Here is a 21,518-nt window from a genome sequence, read left to right as displayed (position 1 = left end):
TATAATCAATCTGATTCCTGTACAGACCGTCCGGTGAGAGGTCCATGTGTACAGGCGCCTCTTGTGCTGTTGAAAATGAGTATTCGCTATCATCGGTCGTTGTCTTGACAAAACTCCACTATTCTCTGCGCAGTTTCATTTGGCCTACAAGACTAAACTTGCCTGTAATTCTGGATATTTCTTCACTCTCCACTTAAGCATTCCAGTATCCTATGAGAAAAAGGACGTCTGATGATGGAGTGCGGTCTAAAAGGCAGTGCAGGTCAGCATAAAATCTCTCAATGTCAGCTTCTTCAGCAGTAATGGTTGGTGCATAGACTTGGATAACGGTTATGTTAAAAGGGTGACCTTGGATCCAAAGTGAAATCATTCAGTCGTTTTTGGGGTTGTACCCTAGCACTGCTTTGCCCATTCTTCTGTTTACTATGAGAGCGACCCGATTCCTTCTCCTGTATTCGTGCCCAAAATAAAAGACATAATGGTCGCCGCAAATAAATTCTCCCATTCAGGTCCACTTGAGCTCGCTGATACCCAAGATATCAATGTTCAATCTGTTAATTTCTCGCTTGACGACATCCAGTTTACTTTGCGTCATAGATCTTACATTCCATGTTGCTATGTGATATATCTCCTTGCAACATCGAACTTTCCGGTGGATTCCCGACACATCCACAACTGAGCGTCGTTTTTACTTTAGCTCAGCCGCTTCATTCGTCCTGGAGCTACTAGGAACTGCCCTTTGTATATCCCCAGTAACATGTGGGACGCCTTCCAACCTGGGGGGCTCATCTTCCTGGTCCATGTCATTAATGCTATTGTGACTGGCCATAGATTTTTCTTGGCAGGAAATACTGGAGTGGGTTGCCATTACCTTCTCCAGTGAATCACATTTTGTCCGAACTCTCTGCCGTGACCTATCTTGGGTGGCCCTACACCGCAGAGCTCACGACTTCATTGAATTTTGCAAGCCCCTCCGCCACGACAAGGCAGTGATCCATCAAGGGTTCGAAATTAGATAGCGAGCTGGAAATCACAATCAAGTGGGACCCTTCGTTACCGAGTACAGTATGCTACACAGTCTACTCACTCACGTAGATCCAATTTAGTCAAAGTGGGGTCCTGTATACTCCAATATTCCAGGCGATATACCTATAATATCGTACTTTAGGGCTGCGTATTTTATATAATTAAGAGGCATTAGAGAAAAATAAAATGAGCAGAAAATACTTCTACGTGGACAAGAAAGTACGCGTACAGCCACCGTGTCATACACCGCCAGAACATTATCTGCGCCCCTATATGCCTCAAAAATATTTTGATAACATAATATATCATCCTATTACGAGACGTTTCTGAATACAAACATCAGAAGCAGTCCATTTTCAATTTGCTTAATTAGCACCTGTCATGCCAACATTCCGCAGTGAATAAAGGCGTTCATGTCCAGCTTTGTGCCATTATTATTCGTCTATTATCAACTTCAATAATGAGCCAACGTTTCGTCAAGTGGACTTGTCTTCGCCTGCCCAGACGAAGACAAGTCCACTTGTCGAAACGTTGGCTTATCTGCGAATTGAGGTGTACCCCATTTACCCTTGTTCAGTTCTTTTTCATACCGTGCAAACCATCTTCTTCTTTTCGTTCTACTTGGATCCTCAACTACAATAATGAAACACAACCTTCGTTTCAACGATGTTTTGAGCAATTAGGATTATACGCGGTCATGACACCTGAGAAAAAACTCAAATTTTAATCACTGCCATCGGGTGTAGCTTCATCAACTGAGCGTAACGAATATTATTTTCAAAGATTCAACTCAAAATATCAAGTGTAGTCAACTTCCCATATTTCCGCTTGATGGTGGTGGTGTAGAAAATGCTGTGCTTTAACGGCCACAGTAATACCTACACCAGTCGTAGAAAATGTTTGCAGGCGATAGAAAAACAAGTAAAGGGAGAACATGCACAGCTCTAATAAACAGAAGATATAAAGTGTATAAGCTTTCCTTTGGAATATATGATAGCCTTTTAATAAACTGCTTAACATCCTTGCTCACCACATTGCTCACCCTTGTAATCTATCTGTTATTTCAATGCAGAAAAACAGCTATCTATCTCACACCCCGCCTTTGTTTTAGGGACACCACGTGATACATGAAAGGTAGTACTAAAGGAACCCTCCCCCGCCCCCCCTCCCCCCCATGTCTCAGCATTCATTTCTCAGCAATTGCTCTTTTGGATCAATTATTTTGCGAAAAGCTGAAAATACCATTTTAGAATAGGCATGTCTATGTATCCTCCCATTGAACAGAAATAAGGTTATCAAAATAGATGAAGAATAGCTGTTGGTCAACCAGATATGAGGCAGCATTTCAATAAGAAAACGCACTTCACATGAGAATCGGACCACGCACATGAAGCCGGTATAAGCCAAACGCTACTCGGGCTTTTTTTATTATGCCTTTAAAAATGCCTGTTTAACCTTATATATTATCCCTGCAAAGGTAAAATGTGCTTAGCAAGCTTGAGATAATATTCTTAAAGCATTTTATGTTCTTTGCTGGATAGTGTTAAACCATTCGATTTTTTCTCGCGTTCAGAAAAAGGCATTTTCACTGCTCTCTAGTATGAGCTGTTCTTACAGGGTCGTTTGTCGAGTCACTTTGGCCACGAGGACTAAACATACAATACAGATTGTAAGTATCAGGGATTTTCGCTGTTATCTCACGAAACAGTAATGATTGCTTCTGACCTAGTTTTTGTTCACTGACGAAGAAAAAAATGGTGTTAATGTCTTTTCTTCGATCTTAGAATATTTTTTCGGCACTGATGTACGGACGTAGAGTATGCATTCTTATTCTGATGCGCCGGGCACCGGGCTCAAACTTTTTACAATGAGAATCCAAGCTTCATGTGCCCCCATCCCACAGTAGCTGAAGTTTTTCGTACTATGCAAGCTTGAGAGCAGCACTGTGACCTCTCTATTACCGGGATTTTTGCATGCCACTGATTTTTTTCACCATATACAAAAGGACTGCGCGAAACTCATCATGCATGAAACATTTTACGAGGGATTCCAAATGCTTCGCGGTTGAGGTTTGAGCTGTAGTTTTTATATATTAATATATCACTTATTAACGCTAAATAAATTATAAGTTGGAAAATAAGGGGATGAGAGGTATTTTGCTGCTGGGTCACAGATTATAGAAAAAGATGGGCTCAGAGAATTTTTCGCTTCTTTCTTCTAATAAAAAAGCTGATGTGTTAAAAAGGAGGACGTGAACAGTTGTCATTATTTGACGGCCACTTTGCTGTGCTGCGATTTCAAATAATCTGCATAAAATATTACAGTTGCTCTGTTTCCTTATGGCATGCATCTGCGTGTCCGACACATGTGATGGCTGAGTCACTTGCGCGTGCCTCTTGAGACCTTTCCGCGCGAGTGCACATAAACTCGCAGCTTGCCATTCTTTCTGCGCATCTGGCTTTTTTAAAGATGCCGATTCAAGCGTTGGGTATAACAAGGGGCCCAGCATAGGCCCAGGCACTTGCTTCCTTTTCCATGCCAGAAGGAAGGACACTCGACAAATGCAAGCGCCACATCCAACCTCAAGTACCGAAAGTCAAGTATTTTACTGGTGTCTTTTAGATTGTAAGTATGTTATCGAGAAATTTTGCTGAGCTGCGTGCAATAGTTCTAAGCGCCAATACCCAGTTTTTTTTTTTTTGTGTTGCATCTATGACAATGAACACACTGATATTATGCGTTTGATGTTTCTGCTGTCCACACTTTTTATTTCGGAAATGAAATGAGCGAAAGTATCTGTAGTTTTATTTCTTCGTGTTTATGACAGTGTCAATGTGCGTCGTAACAAATATTACACCGTACTGAGGTAAAATATCGCTGCTTTAGAGGATCTTCGCTTCTCAAAGAGATCGACTTTACAATAGATGCTCTGTGTATATTGCTTGAAAACAAATGCATTACATGCGTGGTTGTTAACACATAATGGCATAAGCGCAGGAACGATTGGAAGATCATATTTTTCATTGCGGCAAATCCGTACTGTTTATTACGTCTTATCTATTCTTCTTACTAATGTTCCTTATAAGGCATGATAGCTGTAAAGAGAAGAAAAATGCAAAAATTTTGAGCATCACACGTGATCTTTCTTTAGGCCGCTGCGAACTGCATAGTAGAGGTGACCTTGCCGTCCGCTATGTGCGTAGTATGTTTTTAGCGACACTATGCTCCTTTTCTCTCATCCCAAGTATTCTTATGCGTAGTAGAGATTGACTTGCCACTTCTCTTTAGTTATCGTAAAGGAATATTTCCTAGAATATTACACTTAGGGTCCTACAGTGTGTGCGTAGCGTGTATTAGTGGCGCGCCATACATGCGCAGAGAAAGGCAACACTATTCACTTGTAAACAGCTGCACACAGTTTTCAGGCTGTTTCCCACTATAGCAATGCGAGACTTCAGCTGCAGTTATGGCGCCAGTTACCTTGCCTGTGTTCTTACCACTTTTGCCCTTGTCGCCACCTATTCGGAGCCCGTTTGTTCTAGTAATTTTCTTCATACGTACAGAGTAGCAGGCCAGATATTCAACTTTCCGGTCATCTGTCTCTGCACGCAATAAACCCATAGATTTATATATCGAGTCTTTCAAGTATTTTCAAGTTTGCTGCAAACATTCCTTTTATACAAATTATAAATACATGCATGCATACCATATATATATATATATATATATATATATATATATATATATAAATATATATATATATATATATATATATATATATATATATATATATATATATATATATATATATATATATGTATATATATAGTTTGTATAACAGGAATGCGGAAAACGTCGAAATCACGTTACTGCATCATCAATCACAATACAAGCAAAGCTGAATTGGTAATGCATTGTTGTAATACTTGCAAGGAATTTCAGTGTGGTTTCTCAATTAGTTCAAAATAATTCAGCTTGTCAACATTTTATAGAATCCCCACTCATAAAAGTCTTTCATAGACGTATTTCTCTTTAATGGTGTCGAATTATCAGAATATTAGCTATATATGAATATTGTTCTATATAGAAAGGAGAGCGTAACGCTTTACAACGTTATCAGAAGGGAGGAGACATAAGACATTCGATGACAAAATCTACATTCTGGAGGCGCTGCTGCAGTCGTTGAAGAGAGTGCTATTGGACATTTTGCTATTCATTTGGCCAGCTCTGTAGACGTTTTCGGTATGTAAATTCGTTTTCGCCTGCTAGCTATATTTCTTTGTTTCGTGCTGGGCAACGCAGAAGAAACTGTGTTATGCTTCAGTGTGCATTCCAGACATTAATGTTTTGATAATGCACAGTAACCTTGTTCCAGTACACCTCGGCATACAGTATAAGGCAATTAGAGCAGGGGGTATAATTGACGTATCCAAACACGAAATTTCTTTGTGAACAAAATTATCCATAAAATTATACACTAAATGCGTGTTTGTGTACCGTTATGTTAAGCAGAAAATCTGTTTTTATACAAATGATAATATTACGCTTAAGCACTTGCCCCATAAATTGCAATTTTAACAATTGTTGTCAGCAATGTTGATTGTACTAGACAAATGCATTCGTGGGTTAGTGCGGTAGAAAATCTGGCGGCGTTCATTTTTTATTTGAATAATTGAATTGACATTTGGTATCCGAAGTAAAGAAATCAGTGGATGTTCGAAATGAAATCTCTTGGCCCGAAGAGTTCTCTTATGGATTTCTTTAAAATATGTATAGAATATTGATTGTTAACGTGCTGTGCATTCCTGTGTTGTCAAAACCACAACTCAATGTCATTCCCTGGCAGAGAGAACCCTTAAATGTAAACTCTCAAAATGACTAAAAAACTAAATAAATATGAGTGAAAGCTCGCACCGAACCAGAGGTTATAGCAGGCGAAAACCAATTGAAAATAAAATAAAATGGGAAACTCCCAAGAGAAATTTTAAAGAAAGCCAATCAGAAGAAAAGAAAACTATGACACAAATGTCGCGCGTGGCAAAAGTGTTTGTTAGGGCAGAAAAGCCCCGCGACAAAATAGCTCATTATAGAGAAGAAAAAAAAACACAAGGTTGGATCCAGCGTACCAAGAACCTTGTGATGTGCTAGCAAGTGTCCACGATGAAGGAAGAGGCGGGGTAGTGTGGGAAGGAAGAGAAGTCAAGAAAAGAAGACGAGGTGAATAAAAAACGGGTGGAGAGAAGGGAGAGGGGGCAGTTCAGTGGGAGGGGGGGGGGGGTAAAGAATGCAAGTCCAAAGAAGAAAAAAGCATGGGAGAGAGGAAAAAAAACAAGGAGGAGAAATAGGTAAGAACAAGGAAACTGAAGCGCAACTAGTAAAAAAAAAAACGAAAGGATTTCAGCTAACAGTCATTACAGAAGAAATCTATTTATTATTACAGATCAAAATACGCCAGGGCAAACAGAGCAATCAAACAGGAAAACCACATGTTCACATTGCAGGGGCAGGGCCGCAGCCCACCAAAATCAGCCTAATGGCGCCCCCGACCACACAAGACATGTAAAGACTTTATATTGACCGGTACGGCTACGAACCATCCGGGCGGGAATGAACGCGATTGATAGGTGGAAGCAACGAAGAGACACGAACAGTAATGCGTATAAGCAGCACACGAGAACGAGCGAAGAATAACAAAGAAGGGAAGTCTTGAGGGGAACAAAGTTCGGATACCCAGGCAGCATCTTTGCTATATCCGCCGTGAGTGGACCGGCGTGTAGGTAATGAATCACGTCACCCTTAGCTTAACCGCATGGACAGCAATGCGAATAGAGAAGTGCAAAGCGATGGAAGTACGAAGGAAAGCTGCCGTGGCCCTTTAGGAGAGGAACCAGAGAACTGGACGGAGGTAAAGAGAGAGGTAGACGAAGAATGGAGGGGACTAAAATAGACAAGAGGGTGTCTCAGTGATCTTCGGTCCAGATGTATGCCCACAGCTTTAGAACAGTACTGCGCATACGAGTGCGCAACACACAAAGGCGATAAACACGACGGCCGTAAAAGGCCACGCGTCCACGCCAGAGAAAGAACCCGCTAAAAGTAGAAAACAAAAGCTTTTAGGACCAGATCTGTTACAGAAGTACAAAAAGAAGGCGTTTAGTCTGTATCCAATGATCGCATGTGTAGAGGTACAGAAGTGGTATAAAACAAAACAAAGATGCAAAATAAAAAACGGATTTAGCGACCTCGAGTTTTGCGCTACCATGTTTGCAAAGCGCCCCATAGGCACAATCTCTGCTGTGAACGGCATGATGTGAGTCTAATCGCAGTTCGAGGAATGACTACAAACAGATGCAGAGCATATTATTTATGTCGTTATTTCTATCAAGCGATGCGGATCGTCTAAAAGGATGTAGATTGAAAATAACGCCTTTTTATCATTGTAGTTCAATACTTTTCCGAAAACATTTTTGTTAAATAAAACAGCCAGGTATGCAAAAGATATTTTTGTGAAGTGCATTACTAATTCTGCGAGCTATAATATTCTTCAGGATATCGAATTTTTGAATAGAAAAGCTTTGTGTGTTAGGTTTTTGAGTAATAATATACTATATCTGGAAAAACAACATGTCTTTGCAGGTACACCACCTTTAAGTTATCTTGAAGGAGAACCCTGTTGTCAGCAGTGAGTATAATGAGGGTTCTTAAGCCTACTTGAGCATTTCAAGCCTGGTAAGTAAATGAGCAAAGTTGTTTATAAAACGAGAGAACACTGACCGCATGTGCGTACACCGTGTAGGAAAATAAGACTCATTGTGCGAGAAATTATGCCTATTTTAGTTAAAGAACTCTGAGCAGAGAATGTAAAAAAATAATGGCAAAAAAATTTGCTGTAGTTAAGTTGTTTATTAGCAATAAAAGATTTCAAAGTGAAGTTGGCTTCATTATCTTTTTACGCAGTTTAATAATTCTTTCAATTGAAATGTGTATGTTGTGGACTCCAATGTGTCATAATGTTTGAAAACTGGCCAAAGGTGTCTATTTTCAAAGATGAATAATATAGACACTGAGTAGGGATATCCTCAAAAGGGGCAGATAATCGTACAAAGAACATGTGCACAATCACTAAATATTCTCGTAGCTGTGCGATCACGAACAGCTGCCTTATTCCTGAGCAAGACTTCGACAGTAGTTGTTTTATTCAATTCATACTTTGCAAGACGGCGACAGAACTTCTCTTCATTCAGTGCATTATTTTGCACAGCAAAAATGTTTATTTGCAAAGAAACATTACGCACATAATATGTGTGCGCTGGATTTTCAATAAAGATCAGCTAGCCAAGCTGAAGTTTTAGAGGTAAGCAGCACTGGAGTTAGCCTTTCAGGTGACGTAAATTGCAGAAATCATTGAAAAACGTTAGGGATCACAGTAGAAGCTACATTGTTATATCTCGAAATATTAGCGTTGCCGCCGCATTTGAGGATACTAGTCGACGCAGAGTTTTACTCTGACGAAGTATTTTATCAGAGAAATATTGCAAAGATGTGTCCCTGGCCCTACAGAAAATAGGGGACGATATATCTGACGACACACGGGCGCCGCTCATGTCGCAAGTCACGCGACGACAGAACAATCCGGTACCTATTCAGCAACAACGTGAGGCAACGAGCAGATAAAACTGCGCTCTCATCGGATGCTTATGACTCGTGTCTCATGACTCACATTCACGAGACCCATGACTGACTACTCGATTACACAGCTCATTTTTATACGACGACTTAGAGCTCTCCGTGACTGACGATGTCGCGAGGGGACCAGTTTGCGGCAACAAATTTTGCAGACATTTCCGGCACCAACGCAGTCTAATGATGTTTCCGCAGTAATATCCTAATAATAAAATACGGAGTCTTTGTTATTCCCAGAAACTTGTCCGATAAGCCAAGAGTAATCTTATTTGTATGTATTTTTCTACAACGAAATATTGTCAAGACAAATAAAATCCAAACAAGCATAATTTTCGTGATAAAAAAGCGCAGCATGACGCGGACGATGAAAATAACGCGGCCGTGTCTTTGCTGCGCTATTTTGTCATGATGAATGACCAACAAGCCCGTTCATTCGTCTTAGCAAAATAAACCTAACTTGCACATGCAAAACAACTGCGAGCGTTCTAAATGGGGCTTAGCCGCACAGAAGGTCGAGTTTTCTGTTGGCATCACTATTGGGATGCCGTTCTTACATCATTGACGAGGAATTGCTCACGTGGCTAAGACTGTGACCTGTGACCAACAAGTGACCAAAACGGGGAAGGTGCCGACGCCGCAACACGTCGGACGTGCCAATGGCAGCACGTGCTGCCAATGACTCTACCTTTGATCGCACTGAATGTGGATATATCTCGCTTCACTACATAGTGTGTTCTGTTTTTAGAAACATGCTACTATAGTCATTAGATGTCATGCTAGTTTTTGAAGGCTGTCGCAACCGCACTAAACAACACTGTGCAAAACGCATCGGCTGTGCTTTCCGCAAGCCGTCCGCGCCAGCGGTACTGTTGTTCCCTAGCGCCAGTATCAGGAAAGCGTGCTGAAATTTGTTTTTCTCGTAATAACAATATGCCTAGGAAAAAGCAGTTTTAAAAATGCATGCTTTCGCGAGCTGACGACCTTGGCGTTGTGAGTATCCGCCCAGAGTTACCGCATTGAAGCTTTATCCGATGAAGTGCCCGTATTCTTATGCGCTAGCACCTCAGCTAACGAGGCGCCGAAAGTAACCTTTTCTTTCACTACAAAAGGACGTGGTTGGCAAGAAGAAAGCTACATGACCGAGGAGCCCACTTTTTATAGAGCGTGGCTGATGAATTACAAAGTGCCGTCCGCTGTATATTTCATGCGAAGCCATCTAGGCCTAGCAACAAATAGGGAGGAGCAGACATTGGGTGCGTCCCAGACGCGGCTGCCACCGTTTAGATAAGATTGCGGCACCCGGTCTTTACGCATTATGAGCTCATTTCTTAATGTGTATGTGGTTGGAACCAGACTGAGACCTAAAAACGAGTGCGCAAACAATGCTGCTAAGACTAGACGGAGTATTGGGTGCCTCGATGCAGCACGCGGTATCTTGCACAATGCGCTTCTGAGCTGTCTGATGGTTTTCGTGGTACTTGAAGATTACACTAAACATCTTTGCATGGCACTCTATGCAATCTATAACTTATGTTTTGCATTCGAGAAGTTTTACTGTACAATGTGTATGTTGAAGCGGGCTAGCGCGTGCGCCTTTCGTACACGGGTGAAGACATGAATTTGAATCTCGCCCACAAGCAATGCTGTTGGCTAGAGTAAACGCAACAACCGTCATGCAGCATACGCAGCGAAATCGGCTTATGTCGTCACCTTCTGCGTCGGTTGCGATATCAGCAAGCTGTTTTCGAATATAGCCACTTTAAACTATCAGCAGATTTTGTCGATCTGGAACTTTGAGGTTTATAATCATATTGAAGGTAGTGCAAAGAACGAGAACCAGGGAGTAGAAGGGTACAACACAAGCGCTTCTTATGTTCCTTGTTTGTTTGTTTGTTTTGCGAAATATTCGATATGAACAATGTTCAATTCGCCCAAGGTTCGACTTTACTACTTTGGCTTAGCCCCTAGCAAAAGTGGTACTTGAGCTTTGAAGTTTAGCAGAGGTGGCTGCTCGCGGGCTTTGTGAGGAGCCGTTAGATATCGTCAAGAAGATTCGCAGGAACGACAAAAAATGTTAGCTGTTTTGTGGTTGCAAAGTTTGTATTGACAGAGACCTCAATACAAGAAGATAATACTAATCAATGCCTAAACGTTCTTGATGGTGCAGAAGGCTTCACTTCATTTGAGATGTTGAACAGCTTTAATTCGTTGTCTGAGCGCTGACACTGCGCGAAGTCATTAGTGCATATGTGTCCTGAAAAAACGTCTCCATCGCCATTTTAGGCGACTTCCGGAATGAAGCACTTTTGTGTAGACCTGTAGTGAAGGAACATCTGCAGCTTTTAGAGGCCTAGCCTCAATTGAGCAAAGCAGGCTAATGGGTCCTTCAAACAACTAAGCAGGTAACGAATATTGATATTTCTCACAACCATATAAAGCATCCTGTACAAGTAGGAGCAGCATTTTCATCTGGCTCACTTGATGGCTTTCTCAGTCATCTCCAAATAGTTGTTTTGGTTTTCGTTAGAGAACGGCTATATTATGTGATAAACTTTTCCTAGCTTACCGTATATTTAAGAATGCCTACTGCGACACTACATTTAACTGTATCAGACCGTCTCGGCGTATTGATCATAGTGACAGACAAGAGGAGGGAACTGCAAGCAACTGTTACTTTGAAGTGAACTCATTACGACGCTTTCACTTCAATGCTGTCTTTTCCTAGTCAGTAATACTCGCAGAATGTGAAGAATCTGTGCCTAGCTTTCCTGCCGGTAGGCTCCGGAAACAGTGAGTTTAAGGTAATTTCGCGAGTATGATAAAACTGCACAATTGTTTTCAATTTTGAAGAATCAAATTTTCGGTTGCAACGTTAGCCATGATGCCTTTCTTGCATCATCTGTAGCTTTTCAGTGGGGTTTTAAATTTCAAACTCCCTGCGCCACCAGCTTCGTTTACGGGAAAACCACATCACATCACTTGACATGACTGTGACGTGATGTGATGGGGCGTGTCTGTTATGTGACTGTCACTGTACTAACTTCAACTATCCCTCTCTCTTAACTTTTATATCCACTCATCCCCTTCCCCCAGTGCAGGGTAGCAAACCGATTGCTTTTTCTGGTTAATCTCCTTGCCTTTCCTTCTCATCTTCCTCCTCCTCCTTCATCGCTTTAACCATTAATTGCGACATCGATTACTCACTGGTGCACTGGTGGTTGACCCCTATGTATAAATGTCACTCAACTCGAGTAGAGTGACCGTTGAACTGAACGCAATCGTCCCTTTTTTCGACTTTTATTTCCAGTAACCGCTTTAGAAGGCCATGCTTAAAATTTCAGAGACTCCATAATGTATCATGGACGCGTGCGAGGAGCAGACGTTGTTTTTGTTTTTATTCATGCGGAGAGGTCATCAATCGCTCAATGACACAGCCTTAGAGCCTTTCATCCCACTGATCGAAACCAGTTAACCATTTCAAAGCTGGTACATACAGAAATGTTACTTGAAGGGATCCGTCATGTTCCTTAGGTACAATGCGGTGCATGATAATTATAGTTTGCCCACGTTTTGGGCTCATGAGGCGCAGTCGCTATAACTTTCATTAAGAATGTGAGTCTCGCCTTCTGAAGCCTTGTATAGTGAACTGCAGAATGTCGGTGTGTAACTTGGATAGGTGAACAACGCGAGTTAATCGCGCAGGCAAAAAAGACCAAAAACTTGTCGAATTCGAGCTCGTTTTCCTGAAAATCTGTCGCAGACTCATCGCAGAGATTTTTCTGTCTATAGAAAAATTGCATCTCCATCCCTTCAACTACTCGATCTGTAAGTTAAGCGATTCTTGCGATAACCTATCCTTGGTGCAACAACTAGTTGGTCTTCCCAACAATGCCTTATGCTTCCTCGATATCGCCGCCATCCAAGAAGAAGCAGTTTTTTATCATGGTTGTGCATCCTACATTTAATAAAGGATAATTTGGATAACGTGACGAATAATAATTATCTTAGAAGGTATTTTTTCGTAGAGAGCTTGATGGTATTGGACTGAAAGTAGATTACCACACGATAATAACCCATTAAAGTCATACCAAAAACCGGTCCCAGCCACGACGTTGCAGAAGTAAATATGTAGCATGACACCTTTCCTGATTTGTGTAAACATACGTAGTACTGAGAATCAACAGTATAAATAAGGCGAGCAGACGAGAAGTGAATAAGCAGGGCATCCCATATGATTGCCATACTCAGCTGGAAAATATCATCTGTAGAGCGAACACCCCTCCTGTATTCCTGCAATAAACCAGGTTCCATGCTAGCTGCATTCAATTGACACCTGCACACCGCTTTACCTCATTCCCCCATCAAAAGTTTGGCCACCCCGCAGTACGCAGTCGTTCTCTCAAAATCCGATTTGTTTCCCTTAGCGCCCATTCATTACTCACTTTCCGCGCTGCTGCCCACGACCCTTTCTTCTTTATTATTTCCACTAGCATGATATCAAATCCCACTATTTTTTTGACCCAGTCTACGCGCTTCCTATCTTTTAACATTACACTTAAGATTTTCCCTTCCATAGCTCTCTTACATTGTATACATACTGCAGTTCGAACGTGTCGTCCTGTTTTTTGAATACGATTAGAATTTCGAATGTTTCTACTCATTCGCCTCGCCGGGGTGGCGCAGTGGTTACGGCACTTGACTACAGTGACCAGGGACGTGATAGGCACCCGTGTGCTGTGCGACGTGAGTGCACGTTAAAGAACCACAGGTGGTCGCAATTTCCGGAGTCCTCCTCTATGGTGTTCCCATACTCTGAGTCGCTTTTGGACGTTAAGCACACTATCCTATGCATTCTTAGGGCCCCCTCAAGGATGGACATGGGTGACAGAATGATATGCTCCAGAATAATTGAGGCGCCATGCTCTTAGTCGACATAGAAGCCGACATGGCCTTGCGTGCCTGGGCGTGGCCTTGTAGTAGCCAGTGTTGGGAGCAGTTCCTAGAATACGCAGCTTCTGCTCATATAGCTTTTGGTGGGTTTCGTTTTGGTGGGGGAAATCTAGTGGTTCCTGGCGACTATCCGACGTGCTTCACTGGCTTTCAGAGGGGGCCAAAGAGAAGTAAATATGTCATAAAGCACCGCCACAAGATATCAGGTGGTGGTTAAAGTACCGGAGGGCAACAGTAGAACCAACTTGCGTAGCACTGAAATGAATTCTTATGCGCTAGCAAAGAACTTACCAAGTCTCCCACAGAGAGTAGCGGGGCTAAAACGAAAACTAGTAAAAGATTACCGAGATGAGCTGCAAAGCGAAGACCTCGAATAGTGAGTTCTGAGTTAAACCTTAGCTTCTTTTATTCTAGTTGTATCTCTATGTACTTCGCACTAGCAAGAAAATAAATTTTCTAAAAGTGCTGGAGAATCTGAACTGGAAAAGTACAAACGCGGGAGCGCTGCTGCTGCATAAAGTATATCAAGCGTCCGTTGTTGAGCGTTTGTTAGCAAACCCAGGGCTCGCGCGGCAAAGCGGAAGTATCCATTCCCTGGCGCTGATTCGTTGCAGTACATATGTAATTATAATTGGTTTAATGTGATGAAAGGCGCAGTATCAGTCGCACTTTCAATGGGAAGTGTGAATTTGAAGGGTAAACCATCGCTCGCGCCGCGAGTCGTTCTCTGGCGCGCATTCAACTGTGGGCTTGCAAATGGCAGGAGCGCAATACAATGAGAACACGTATCGCGCGCGCGACATTTTGACAGTCAGCCAAGAGAGGCTTTCATCCTAGCTTCTGCACAGGAAATTATTAGACGCGTGCTTAAGACCTCAGGCCAACACAGCAGAAACCAGCATGAGGCATGAAAGTGTTAAAGGACAAGGTAACGCGCTGGATACCAAAGGCTTTGCAAAATCTCATCCTTGTCTGGGTACTGGGAAAAGAGTTGAAGCAGCAACAATAACAGTAGCGCATAGTTTTGACTACACAGTACAATACTTTAACTGCAACGAAGAGCATATGAATATATTTGGCAGCGACATTGCTCCTATTCGAAAAAGTAACTCCAGGAAGAAACATTTTACTTTAATGAAGGGCGTACGAAGACTTCAGACAGCTAAAATAGAATTATCCGGAAATTTTAATTCAACGAGGAAAATACATCTGAAAATGGCTCCCAAATATTCAGGCTCGTGCAATAACAGAATCTTACTGGTGTTTGAGGCCAGCCGAGAAAACATTACTGTGGACAAAAGCAATTCATATCACACAAGCTGACCCAGGCAACTTAAAATAACGCTCAGCTGTTTTGAGGGGCTCACAATGTTGAAATTGAAAATCGAGAGGACATTATTCACTGAAGGAAAAACGTGGTATCAACGTGTTGTACTGAAAAGCGGTAGAAGCAAATGAAAGGACAATGAAACAAACGTAGCAGAGGATATAAACCGGAACGAAAAACTCTTTATAGAAACCTGCATTGTATTCTTAGGAGCACTGCCTTCCAAGATCAACTTTAGGGCTTGGAGCAGAAGTGGCAAGAGAAATGTCCATTAATTTATTGCTAACCTTGATAAAGACATCAAAGTTTGTGGCTGGGATGCCGTGCAAAAGAGGTTGCAGTGCATTCGGGCAGAAGAAGCTCCGCCAACTCAGACAGACCAGCCTAAAAGATCAGACCACTGGAGAAGTGCATAAGTAGCCCCATGCCTCAAGATACCGTGGCACAGAAAATCACCCAGATCCTAAAAATCGGACGCCGTAGTGATGACCCACTGGCATATAGTGCGATTAAGGTTTCATCACAGGGTGAGCTGTGTATATTCCTCAAAAATGAATGACAGAAACGCTGAAGGCCCGGCTGCCGTCCCAGTTAAGCTGTTGAAGGCATTGCAGCGCACATAGAGATATCAATGTTAGGTTCTCAGTCTAGTGATGACGAAAGACACAGAACTTAATAATGGAAGTGCTGCAGTGCACATATGACACCGAAGGTTGCAATACAAATATAATAGGACGTCTGGTGTGGAATGAATGACAGGAGCCATAGGATTCGACCATTTTGTATGATGTGAGATATGAATTCGAGTGGACAGTGCCATGTATTGAAACGGTAAAAGTAAAAATCCCAAGGAGGAAAAAAGATGGAAGAGGTCTACACAAAAGTCATCACACAAATTACATAGCCGCCAGTCTTTAATATCTGAGGACGCCCACGTGAGATCAAGAGGTTTCCAAATGATGATACATGTTATATAAATGACAAAACATAGAAAGAATAAAATTGTGCATATGCTATCCGAATGAGGTACAAGCTTGTGAAAGTCAGGCATAGCGCGCCTCAAAATTACAAGCCCTTTTAGGTGGTGCAGCGCAACGGCACTAGGCATATGCGATCAGCGCTGTTTTTGTCCAATTCTCTCGTAGGGCTGTGTCTATCCCCGTCGGATACTCTACAAATCTATCTACTGTCCGGCCACGACCCTTTACTCGTCAACCGCTGGCAGTACCCCCCCCCCCCCCCCCCCTGGATGAGAACATTTCTGGAGCGTACTATACAAGTGAGCACGAATAATAGGGTTTCAGATGAGCTTGATGAACGGCCTCCATGTGAGGAGTTATGGAAGTATAACTGGGGTGGAAAGGCGTCATCTGGTAGGTTATTTTTGTGATTTGCTGTAAGACTAGGATGGCCCATGTAGTGAGGCAAGGGTTTCTCGTATATGCCCCCGCGTCCAGCCGGAAGACATAGGATTACGTGGGAGCCACGAAGGAAGTTCACGTCATGATGATGAAGGTTTATCGGCCCTTTTGGGAGCGCTGAAACGCGCCTAGCAATTTTCGAGAACTATGGCAAGCGGCATCAGTCCCGCCATGGCAACAAGTGCAACTGCATGAGGAGTAGTCAAGAGGCAGAAAGGTGTCCACGAAGAGTAAAGGGTCGCGGCCGAAATTCAGAATGGAGTATCAGACGGTATCATGGCGTGGAGGTATAGGCGAATGCTACGAAAGGTACAGAAACATTCAAGTTAAGATAATCGTCTGAAACATACATTGACAGCATGTTGTCGGTCAGTGTGCAAATCAGAATTTCAGCAAGACCGCTCACTTGTTGATGGTACCCGTTGTCAACTGTGGACTAGTAGCGCATGAGCGGAGATCCTAAACTTCTTGAGAAAGAAAGCAGCGGTAGCGATCCGTGAGCAGTCGACAAAGAGCTCCTTGATTAATTACTTAAGAAAGGGAGAAACGTTGGAGGCGCAGCCTCCGGAAATATATCTAGGTATAGCTATGGTGCAATATAATCAGTCGCCACTGCAATCGAAATGTTTCTTGAAGTGTACATGGGAAGAGGCCCAAGCAGGAAAAGACTGAAAGACATGACACGGCTAAGTAGGTATTCCTATTGGTTGTAGGCGCCGACTACTCTGAAGTGACTGTCTTCCGGTGATGACACAGCTCAAAAGCGGCGATACAGCGAAGGACCTAGCCGCACACCAGGTCATAAATTTTTTTTTTCGCACACTGTCCGATTTGCGTGGCACTCCCAAATGTTCTATTGTAGAAGCTTCATGAATTTGACCATAACAATGGAGCTTAAATGAATAGGAACGATGAGAAATAGTCGGCTCCAACGCGGCGCAATCGCGTCGGTACAATGTATCATTATGCAGCTTATTCTCTCTAACGGAAAGTTAAAAGTGATTGTTGCAAAACCGGTCAATAATCTGTCGCAGTGCATAATCAAGACATGGTTCAGCGCCGATGTAAAAATAGCCCGAGAAGAACAAATGTATTAATCGACAGCATGTTCAGACAAATAGGAGATGGCTAGGATAAGCAGCCAGTGTCTTGAAGTAATCAGCTTCTCGTGTAAATCATAGTCAAATGTGCTATAGAATGTGCAATGCCCAGCGATCTAAGCAAGGGCTGGGATCCTTAAGTAAGGACAGCCAACACAAAGCATAATGGTCGGTCTATAGACCCTATTCACCATAAGGCTTATCGGGCGGCAGTTGCGGTGACTCGGTATTGCGGAGCCGCCATAACGTAGGGCGATTCGAAACAAGAAGCACGCAAAAGAAGGCTTCCAAAGTGTCAGCACAAGTATACCGGCCTCCTCTCAGCTGCGCACACCTACTTTTTCGGACGCTTAGGACGCGTCGCAACGCCGTCCATCCAGACCACCTGGGACTTCACCGACGCCATGTCACCAAACGCCATAGGCTCTCTCTCCCTCCCTTTTACTCTTTTCCACTTTCTTTATTCTTGCGTCCTGCGTGCCAGGGTTGGCAGTAGGGCTCCAAGGACTTCCCATAATAAGTGCTTTATGCCAAGAATCCCCTAATAGGGTGGAATTTAGTCAATGCCCAAAGACGTGCAAGGCGTTACTGCTCGGTAATTAAAATATTTGCGTTCTTAAATAGATAGCAGGCGGCTGGCATAATGAAGTACATAATGAATTATGTACTGGGTAATAATGGGTCCAATGCGGTTGCTACCGCCGTCGGTGTGCAGTTATGTAGGTGCAGAAGTGTCGATATGAGCAGGACTGGATGACTGCACACCAAATGCACCATCCAAAGGACGCCAGGGGATTTTACAACTGTCGAAGCTTGAGCACCTGCATGGGAGGAGACGGCCACAATTGTCGAAAGTGGGTTGGTGGCTTGTCAACATGGCAGAGAAAACGACGACGTCTTTTAAGCACTTAAGCAGAATAAGCGTTACCATTTGAAGCCGTGATAGAGCGATACTGGCAAGCTCTACACGTTTGCAGGAACGTTGCAGAGGCCAAACGACAAGACCTTGAATTTATATAGACCATCAGGGGAGACAAAATCAATTTTATGGTGATCCCGTTTGTTGACACCAACGTTCCACAAGCCCGAGCGCATATCGATAGAAGGAGAACGCAAGTCGATGGAAGCAGTCGAGCGTGTCGTGAATTCTAGGAAGAGGGTAAGCGTTTTTTGTAGTTCTCTGATTAAGGTAACAATACCCGGATCAAAACAACCAACTTTAGTCCTTTGATTAAAACAAGAAAGACACACAGAGGAAGAATTAGGGCTCGATAATGTTGTTCGCCAGTGGATTTTGTGTGACGTGCTGCTGCTTTTATGTGCCCTGCCGCTCTCCAAGGGAGAGATGGTAAGACATTCAGCGAGTAGGGCTGGCTTAACTTGTATTGATGCAATTGGTCATTACAGATGCCTGGTTGAAAGGTCTGCCTGCAAATTCAAATATATTGCTGAACAAAAGCGGAAGGGTAGAGAGAGTTATGACTTGTTCATTTGAAATATTCGCTCTTATCATGTCGGAAAACAATGCCGAATAGGAACAAGCCGATACAGGCGCCCGAGATAGATGTGCAAGCCTTACAGCAGAAACTTCGCAGTCAGGTAATTAAAACATCTAAGTGAGTACAATGCCATGAGGTATGCAAACGGCTGAAGTTGAAGGCGGTAATATTGGTGCGGTTACCGGTGATGTTTACAAGGGTGTGAGGAAGTATCAAGTAACCATGGAAAACAGCATATTTGATTCGACAGTGATGCATCTAAAATCAGGAACAGCACGGAAGAGTGCCAAATGAACATAGATGGGAGCTTCGCGCAGTTGGCGAACAAACTAGATAGATCGGATGCGGATATAGATATCAGGGATCTCGAAAAACAAAGGCAGGTCTACGCGAAGGGTACAAGTTGAACAATCAATCAGGGCAGCGTGAGCAATTAGAACATTGTGGAATAATATAACATATTTAGCGTCGATAACCGAGAAAACACAGGCTTAGTATGACTAGAAATATTCAGTAGCAAATACGAAGTTCCGCGATGGCAGAGAACCTTCCATCGGCGACATGAATGGCTGAATAAGCGGCAGGTGTAACAACCTTCGTGAGACAACGGCAAAACGAACATCTGATGAATGAAATCTGCGTGGAAGCGTCAATAAATGCAGTTACTGGGACACCATCCGTATAAATATCTTGACAATTGCGGTGATGAGTAATGGTGACAAGATGATTTTCTGGTCAGCACGTCAGTGCAGAGTCAACTCAGTGTTGCATTGCCCAGTATTCCCGCAGAGAGCCAAATATGTGAGCGGGTGGTGAACGGTGACGTTAGAGCTAACTGGGGCAGTATGTCTGGGGAGACGGCGAGTGGTTATAGGTTCACGAGCAAATGTGTTCAAGGCTGTGGGCGATTCCTCTGCCCGAGGCATGCGCACGACAAGCACACAGTGGGCCGTATAGCAAACATCCTTTATCTCACGTTAAGCGCGGGCGTCGTCGAGGCTGTCCGGGGTCGTCGTCCGGGTGGCTGCGGGTCGTTTCCGTGGAGAGAGCCAGGAGCGAAGCAGGAACGAGGAGACAGGGTCCAGGGACCAAGAGAGGCGAGACGGCGGCGCGTGCCTTCTTTTATAGCCCCCTCGCGCGGGACCGGTTATCCCCGCGCGAGCGGGGAGAGGGAAACAGGCACGCGCGCAGGGAGCATTGGGAGCCATGCTGGCCGTCTTCAACGCGTCTGGAGTGGAGCCCGCTGCCCAGGCCTAGAGTACGGGCCTCAGGAAGCCAGGTGTGCCCGGGGCGAAAACGCCTGCTGCAATGTGCATCCAGCACGGCTCCACGTGGAAAGGGGTCAACGATGTAGAGCAGCAGCTCAGGGCCGCTGCCAGGCGTATCCAGGGCCAAGCCCAGCTGCGCTGTGACCCCGAGGATGTGCATGCTGCTGGAGAGGGACCAGCTGAGATGGCATCCCGCCAGAGCCAGGCGACAAGCCTTCATATTTTACGCCGACCCGGGCTCGGACATGGACATGGCCCGGCTGTTGGCGGAGCCCGGGTCGGACGCTGAGGGGGGGGGAGATGTAGGGCTCGTGGCGCGGCCTTCGAATGCGCGGCGCGCCACGAGCCCTACATCTCCCCCCCCCCTCAGCGTCCGACCCGGGCTCCGCCAACAGCCGGGCCATGTCCATGTCCGAGCCCGGGTCGGCGTAAAATATGAAGGCTTGTCGCCTGGCTCTGGCGGGATGCCATCTCAGCTGGTCCCTCTCCGGCAGCATGCACATCCTCGGGGTCACAGCGCAGATGGGCTTGGCCCCGGATACGCCTTGCAGCGGCCCTGAGCTGCTGCTCTACATCGTTGACCCCTTTCCACGTGGTGCCGTGCTGGATGCACATTGCAGCAGGCGTTTTCTCCCCGGGCACACCTGGCTTCCTGAGGCCCGTACTCTAGGCCTGGGCAGCGGGCTCCACTCCAGACGCGTTGAAGACGGCCAGCATGGCCGCGCTGGTCACAATAATGGGCCACAAACCACTCGACGCTAACAAACACACACATAACCCAAAACAAAATAAAACACTGTACAAACACTACTATACTACACTCCGTGTTATCTGCACACACGATAGCCCTAAACTCAAAATGGCGTCGCGCCTAACATACAAAGGACCGGCCCGTCGTGTTGCCGTGCGCTGCCACGCTGGCAGATAAATCGTCCACATGGGTTCTAATTCAGCCCCAGTTGGGTGCCAGTTGTGGGCGATTCCTCTGCCCGAGGCATGCGCACGACAGACACAAAGTGGGCCGTATAGCAAACATCCTTTATTTCACGTTAAGCGCGGGCGTCGTCGAGGCTGTCCGGGGTCGTCGTCCGGGTGGCTGCGGGTCGTTTCCGTGGAGAGAGCCAGGAGCGAAGCAGGAACGAGGAGGCAGGGTCCAGGGACGAAGAGAGACGAGACGGCGGCGCGTGCCTTCTTTTATAGCCCCCTCGCGCGGGACCGGTTATCCCCGCGCGAGCGGGGAGAGG

The 21,518-nt window shown here is 44.4% G+C and overlaps 1 protein-coding gene across 13 annotated transcripts in view; it reads left to right on the top strand.

Annotated features, from left to right (window-relative positions):
- Nucleotides 1–3,453: 3,453 nt before the first annotated feature.
- LOC146174387 (A disintegrin and metalloproteinase with thrombospondin motifs like) overlaps nucleotides 3,454–21,518 on the top strand; it is a 119,796-nt gene continuing 101,731 nt past the window's right edge. For 8 of the 13 annotated variants that reach the window (XM_084583188.1, XM_084583186.1, XM_084583185.1 and 5 more), the window contains exons 1-2: nucleotides 3,456–3,651; nucleotides 7,663–7,755. The gene's annotated coding sequence lies outside the window, so the exon portion shown is untranslated. Of the gene's footprint in view, nucleotides 3,652–5,113; nucleotides 5,269–7,662; nucleotides 7,756–21,518 lie in introns of all 13 variants that reach the window. The other 5 variants (XM_084583189.1, XM_084583184.1, XM_084583192.1 and 2 more) reach the window with 4 other exon arrangements.

This window comes from Amblyomma maculatum, chromosome 11, assembly GCF_055883805.1.
Source record: "Amblyomma maculatum isolate TAMU_Amacu chromosome 11, ASM5588380v1, whole genome shotgun sequence".
Lineage (NCBI taxonomy): Eukaryota > Metazoa > Arthropoda > Arachnida > Ixodida > Ixodidae > Amblyomma > Amblyomma maculatum.
This window is presented reverse-complemented; position numbering and strand designations above follow the sequence as displayed.